The sequence below is a fragment of the Leopardus geoffroyi genome, chromosome B1 (genome assembly GCF_018350155.1).
Source record: "Leopardus geoffroyi isolate Oge1 chromosome B1, O.geoffroyi_Oge1_pat1.0, whole genome shotgun sequence".
Classification (NCBI taxonomy): domain Eukaryota; kingdom Metazoa; phylum Chordata; class Mammalia; order Carnivora; family Felidae; genus Leopardus; species Leopardus geoffroyi.
In genome coordinates this window covers 106,891,439-106,899,355 of record NC_059327.1, presented here as the reverse complement: position 1 = coordinate 106,899,355, position 7,917 = coordinate 106,891,439, and the positions used below count along the sequence as shown (strand labels likewise).

The following is a 7,917-nucleotide window of genomic DNA, read 5'->3' as shown; positions in this document are numbered from 1 at the left end:
GAAACAGCTTGAAGCCATTTGGATATTATTTTTTAAAGACCTTGTATAGAGCAAAAAAATATTTTGCTAAATAGATTCATATGTAGGAAACTTGGGACTGAATAGTTGTATTCCTTTTAATTACTTGGATACAAAGATGGGATTCAGAAGTTCAGACAAGTTATAGGGAAGTAGTAAATATGATTAAAAGGCAAATTAATAGTGTGAAAGTGATAAAAGTAAACCACATTAGAGATGGGGACAGTAGGGGGAGCTCTCACACACTACCCCTCCTTGTCTACTGCAGGGAAGAGAGGTACCTTACATTCTTAACAGGAATAAGCCTGAACTTTACTACCTAAGAAGAAGGAAGAAAGATTCCCCTTTGTGCAGTAATAGCAAATGAATGTGTCACAACTCAACCAATGAAAAGCCACTATACTTCAAACTGCCAGTTCACTCCCTCCAATAGACTTTTTATTTATGAGTTTCTCTCAACTCCCCTTTCTTCTATAAAAGAGCACTCCTCTCCTTTGTTCTTCAGATTGTCTATGGTTTTGCTGTAGCTTGCTTGTCCTGAATTGCAGTTCTCCACTATTCCTAAATAAACTAATTTTCAGTAGTAAAATAACTGACAGTTTTATTTTTATGGTTAACAATAGAAATAAAATATGGGAATATATGTGTTTAATGTACCATATCTAAAGGACTGACTATAGAGGATATTTGAGGTTTAAAAACTACATAAATAACTCAGAGAAGAAAATATAACTTTACCTTGAAAGAGTCCATGGTGGAGATTGATGAAAGTCACATTGAGGTCATGTTTAAAAATATAAATCAAGCACCAATTCAGCTGGCACTAGTCCTGTTGGCTACAGGTCCACTCACATAGAGGATAGGTAGCACACAAAACTTGCTAGCACTACACATCCTGCCTCTGGGGCTTTGGGGGTTCCAAATCGCCAAATTCCAGACCACCTTTCCTCAGTCTCTGTGAATGGTGATCCTCTCAATGGAGGACTGGCACACAAACTTTGCTAATATCACATCCTATTTTCATAAGCTTCTGTAAATCTTCCCCTTTCAATAAACTCTTGGTCAGAGTCCATCAAAACCAGTACAAGCCTGGCAGTGTGCATGCAGCCCCAATAGGGGTCAGCATTATCCAAAGTGGCTCCCCCTCCCACTCCCCAGGGAGATGGGAAGATAACCATGCACAAGTCAGGCTGCAGTCCCAGAAGTGGGTTGGGTACAGACTGCTGGTCTGAGTACATGCCCCACCCACAAAAATAAGAGTTTCGGAGGGGGGGCAGTAATTTGGTGATATTGTATCTCTGCACCTACCTGGTGTGACTCAACTCAAGCCCAGGGTGGCCCCAGACTGGCCCACTAACAACATAAGGACTAAGCACTACCTACAACAGGTAAAGAGGGCCATTACAAACTAACGGACTAAAGGAAAAAGTGGCTTGGCCACAATATCAGGGTGCATACAATACACATAGGTGACAACCCTAAATTTCCAGGTTCAAGTGAACAGGGGACACTGTCCTGCAGGACACTACAGGACTTCTTCTTCATAAAGACATTACTTTCAAATAAAGGAGATCTAGCTGACTTTACTAACAGACAGAAATAGACACAGAGAGTTAGACAATATGAGAAGACAGAGGAATATGTCCCAAATGAAAGAACAGGACAAAAATCCCAGCAAAAGAAGACCTAAGTGAAACAGAGAAAAGCAATATGCCTGATGGAGAATTTAAAGTAATAATCAGAAAGATATTCATTGGACTTGAGAAAAGAATAGAAGATCTCAGTGAGACTGGTAAGAAAATAAACATAAAACAGAACCAATCAGAGATGAAGAACTCAATAAATGAAATTAAAGATACACTAGATGAAATAAATACTAGAGTAAAGGAAGAACGGATCAAAAACCTAGAGTACAGAGTAATGGAAAGCAATCAAGTTGAACAGGTAAGAGGAAAAAACAATATAAAGTGAAAATAGAGTTAGGGAACTCAGCAACACCATCAGGTGTAGTAACATTTGCATTATAGAGATCCCAGAAAAAAAAAAAAAGAGAGGGAAAAGCTGGCAGAAAATTTACTTGAATAGGTAATAACTGAAAACTTCCCAAATCTGGGGAAGAAAACAGAAATCCAGATCCAGGAGTCACAGAGAGCCCCCCAAAAAATCAACCCAAGAAGGTCTACACAAGGACTCATAGTAATTAAAATGGCAAAAGGTAGTGATAAAGAGGGAATTTTAAAAGCAGCAAGAGACAAGAAAACAGCCATATACAAGGGAAACCTATAAAGATATGAACTGATTTTTCAGCAGAAATTTGCAGGGCAGGAAGGAGTGGCATGATATATTCAAGTGTTGAAAGAGAAAAATTTGCAGCCAAGAATATTCAATTTGCAAGGCTCAGATCAACAACCTGGAGGACAGAGTAATGGAAAGCATTCAGAATAGCAGAGATAAAGCTTTCCAGATAAACAAAAGCTAAAGGAATTCATGACCACTAAATGAGCCCTACAAGAAATTAAAGGGGAGTCTTTGAGTGGAAAGGAAAGACAGTAAGAGTAATAAAAGTAGAAAGCACAAAAGTGATAAAAACAAGTACATCTATAAAAATCAGTCAAAGGACTCAAAAAGCAAAAAGAATGTGGAGTTCGCACCATGTACCTAAAACATGGGGGCAAAGAGGAGTAAAGAATGCGTTCAAACTTAAGCAACAATAAACTTAATATAGACTGCTATATGCAGAAGATGTAGCCACAAATCAAAAACTAGTGTTAGACAGGCAAAAAATAAATAGAAAGGAATTCAAGTGTATCACTAAAGAAGGTCAACTAAACAAGAGAGAACAAGAGAAAAAAGAAACAGGGAAGAACTTCAAAAAAATAACAATGAAACAAGAAACCAAGTGGCAATAACTGCATACCTATCGATAATTACTTTGGATATAAGTGGATTAAATGCTCCAGTCAAAAGACATAGGGTGACAGAGTAGATAAAAAACATGACCCACTTACATGCTGCCTGTGGGAGACTTATTTCAGACCTAAGGACACTTACAGATTGAAAATGAGGAGATGGAGAAACATTTATCCTGCAAATGGATGTCAAAAGAAACCCAAGGTAGCAACATAAGTATGGAGAAAATAGACTTTAAAATAAAGACTATAACAAGAGACAAAGAAAGACACTATAATAATAAAGGGGAAAATACAACAAGATGTAACAATTGTAAATATTTATGCACCCAACATGAGAGCATCCAGATACATAAAGATTAGCAATAAACATAAAAGAAGTAATCAATAGTAATATAATAGTAAGGGGACTTTAACAACCCACTTACATTAATAGACAGATCATGCAAACAGAAAATCAACAAGGAAACAGTGGCTTTGAAAGACACATTAGACCAGACAGATAACAGATATATTCAGAACATTCCATCCTAAAACAGAATACACATTCTCTTTAAGTGTACATGGAACATTCTCCATAATAGATCACATATTAGGCCACAAAACAAGTATCAAAAAATTGATAAAGACTCAAGTCCTACTATGCATTTTTTCTGACCATAACACTATGAAACAAGCAATCCATCACATGAAAATATCTGGAAAGAGCACAATTACATGGAAATTAAAAACATGCTATTAAACAATGAATGGGTAAGAAATCAAAGAGAAATTAAAAAAAAAGAGACAAATGAAAAAAACAATGGTTCAAAATATTTGGGATGCAGTGAAAGCAGCTCTAAAAGGGAAGTTTATAACAATACAGGTCTAATTCAAACAGCACGAAAAAATTCAAATAAACAAACTAAGACAGCTAAGACAAGAACAAACAAAACCCAAAACCAGCAGAAGGAAGGAAATTATAAAGATTAGAATAGAAATAAATGAAAAAGAAACTAGAAACACAAAAGAACAGATCAATGAAACCAGGAGCTGGTTCTTTGAAAAGATCAACAAAATTGATAAATGTTTAGCCATACTCATAAAAAAAAAAGACTCAAACAAAATCTGAAATGGAAGAGAAATAACAACACCACAGAAATACAATGAACTATAAGAGAATATTATGAAAATTATATGCCAATAAATTGGACAACCTAGAAGAAATAGATAAATTCTTAAAACATATAACCTACCAAAACTGAATCAAGACAAAATAGACAATTTGAATGGATCAATTATCAAAAATGAAATGGAATCAATAACAAAAAACTCCCAACAAAAGTACAGGACCAGATGGCTTTACAGGTGAATTAATCCAAGCATTTAAAGTCAATACCCATTTTTTTTCAAACTATTCCAGAAAATAGAAGAGGATGGAAAGTTTCCAAATTCATTCTATGAAGCAGCATTATGCTGATACCAAAACCAGATAAAGACACCACAGAAAAAAGGTGAACTACAGGCCAAAATCTCTGATGAACACAGATTTCAAAAATCCTCAACAAAATATTAGCAAACTGGATCCAGCAATACATTAAAACTTACATTAAGACAATATATTAAAACAATACATTCCCCATGATCAAGTTGGTTTTATTCCCAGAATGAGAGAACAGTTCATTATTCACAAATAAATCAACGTGATACATCACATCAATAAAAGAAAGGATAAAACATATGATTATTTCAATAGATACAGAAAAAGCATGTTGAAAGGGTACAACATCCATTCATGACAAAAACCCTCAAAAAATTAGGTTAATAGTTAACATACTATTAGTTAACATACCTCCACATAATAAAGGTCATATATGAAAAACCCAGAGCTAACCTCATCCTTAATGGGGAAGTACTGAGAGCTTTTCCCCTAATGTCAGGAAGAAGACAAGAATGTACACTCTCACCACTTTTATTCAACATAGTACCAAAAATCCCAGCCATACCAATCAGAAAATAAAAAGAAATAAAACACACCCAAATTGGTAAGAAAGAAGTAAAATTTTACTATTTGCAGATGATGTGGTACTATATATAGAAAACCCAAAAATCTCCACCAAAAACCTGCTAGAACTGATCAATGAATTCAGTAAAGTTGCAAGATACCAAATCAATGCATAGAAATCTGTTACATTTCTATACATCAATAATGAAGTGGCAGAAAGAGAAATTTAGAAAACGATCCCATTTACAGTTACACCAAAGTAATAAAATACTTAGGAATAAGCATCCCTAACAAGGTGAAAGACCTATACTCTGAACATTATAAACCACTAATAAAAGATATTTTAGAAGACATAAAGAATTGGAAAGACATTCTATGCCCATGGATTGGAAGAATATTATTAAAATGTCTATATTACCCAAAGCAATCTACACATGTAATGCAATCCCTATCAAAATACCAACAACATTTTTCTCAAACCTAGAATAAATAATTCTAAAATTTGTATGGAACTATGGAAGACTTCAAATAGCCAAAGCAATTTTGGAAAAGAATAGCAAAGCTGGAGGCATCACAATTCTGGACTTCAAGTTATATTACAAAGCAGTAGTTATCAAAACAGTATGGTACTCGCATAAAAATTAGATCAATGGAACAAAATAAAAAATACAGAAATAAATCCACAACTATATGGTCAATTAACCTTTGACAAAGCAAGAAAGAATATCCAATGGGAAAAAGACAGTCTCTTCAGCAAATGGTATTGGGAAAACTGGACAGTAACATGCAGTTTTCTAGTTTCATTTTCTAGGCCATTTTCTCTTAGTATAGACAAAATATAAATTCAAAATGAGTTAAGGACCTAAATTTGAAAGCTCAAACCATAAAAATCCCAGAAGACAGCACTGGCAGTAATTTCTCTGACATTGGTTGTAGCAACATCTTTCTAGAGAAGTCTCCTGAAGCAAGAGAAACAAAAGCAAAAATAAACTGTTGGGACTACATCAAAATAAAAAGCTTCTGAAAACCAAAGAAAGTAATCAACAACAGCAAAAACAAAAACCATAATCAACAAAACTAAAAACAACCTGCAGAATGGGAGAAGATACTTGCAAATGATAATGAGTAGTATTGGATAATGGTTTAGTATCCAAAATATATAAAGAACTTACACAACTGAACACCAAAAACTACGAGTAATCCAATTAAAAAACGGGCAGAAGACATGAATAAACATTTCTCCAAAGAAGATATACAGATGGCCAACAGATACATGAAAAGATGCTCAAATAAATGATAATCAGGGAAACACAAATCAAAACCACCATGATATATTACTTAATACTTGTCAGGATGGCTAAAATAATAATAATAAAAGAACAAGATTCTGTTTGCTACAAAGAAAATCATCAGAGACAGCAGAAATAGTGGCAGAATGAGCCCAGTAAGTCTAGTGGTTCCAACAGTCCTACCTCAGATTCTGCTACTGTACAGAAAGCAGAGACTAGTTTAAACAACTGCGAAGGTGCTGCTGGCAGCATATCTGAAAAATCAAGGAATGGGCGGTGGCTGCCTTGCCTGTAACTCACCAAATGACAGAAATGAGTATTTCGAGAGGACGAAATAAATACCTCCAAAACAGAGGTATCAGACCCAGTTGTCCTCAGCCCAGTCCATCAGTTTCTCAGTCCAGTACTTCTCAAAGTGAAGGAAAAGCTCCTGGGTTGCTAAAACCAAAGAAGAGATGTTTTATGTGCAGAAAGAAAGTTTGGCCTTGCAGTGTTTGACTGCTGATGTGGAAATTTGTTTTGTGGACTTCCCCATTACTCCGAGAAGCACAACTGTCCGTATGATTACAAAGCAAAAGATGAAGCAAAAATCAGAAAAGAGAATCCAGTTGTTGTGGCTGAAAAAAATCCAAAGAATATACGTTACTACTTGTGAAGAGACTTAAACTTTGTTTTTATTTTAATATATCATAGGAAAACATTAAAGAGCAGATGCATGGCCATTTTCCTTTGATGTTCTCTAGAGTTTTACTTCACACTTTTCTGTCTTATAATTAAAATTTTAGGATGTTTGGGTGTTGGTTACAGGCAGAAATGGATAGATCCAGCCCTGCAAAATGTATATCCCTTGCCATAAATAAAATAGGATGAAAATCTGCACAGCAAATTGCAATACACAGTTAGGGACAAAATTTAGTTTTCATGTGCCAAACATAATACATGAAATATCTGCAGGTTTGCAGCATATCTGCCTTTTGGAATGTAATCAAGACATAATCTTTTGCTAGTGATATATACCTGTATTTTTTATTTTTAATGGTACACCAGAAAAAGACTGGCAGTCCACTTCTACCGTAGTTAAACTTCATCCTGTTAATTTCCACAACATGTTCTTTGGAAGGAGGAAAGCTATAAAGAGGATCAGACGTTTCCATGAAATCAGTATTTGTTACCACATATAAGCCTGGCTAATTGGTCTTCTAAAAGCTGTCAAATAAGACATTCTGTGAACGGTAAACATCACAACTGGTTATCATGAGTAAAGCCATCAAGCCAACAGGGTCTTGAGCTATCTTTGAAGCTTATTGTGCTGGCCTGCACTGGAAGATGTCTGCATTACTCTCATTGCCAAAAATGTTGTGTAGCAAAGAACTGCACTAGGATATATTTGTTTATAAGAAGAAATTAAAACTACATTTGGTTTTTACATACAGAGTCCCTGTTGAATAACATGCATCTGAATTTTAAGTTGCAAAAGTATCTGAAAAGTTAATTTTTCTTTTTTTTTTTTTTTTTTTTTTCAACGTTTATTTATTTTTGGGACAGAGAGAGACAGAGCATGAACGGGGGAGGGCAGAGAGAGAGGGAGACACAGAATCGGAAACAGGCTCCAGGATCTGAGCCATCAGCCCAGAGCCTGACGCGGGGCTCGAACTCACGGACCGCGAGATCGTGACCTGGCTGAAGTCGGACGCTCAACTGACTGCGCCACCCCGGC

General features: G+C 35.5%; 1 pseudogene; it reads left to right on the top strand.

Moving 5' to 3' along the window:
- The first annotated feature begins 6,264 nt into the window (after nt 1–6,264).
- On the top strand, nt 6,265–6,954 carry LOC123596413 (annotated as a pseudogene).
- The last annotated feature ends 963 nt before the right edge of the window (nt 6,955–7,917 follow it).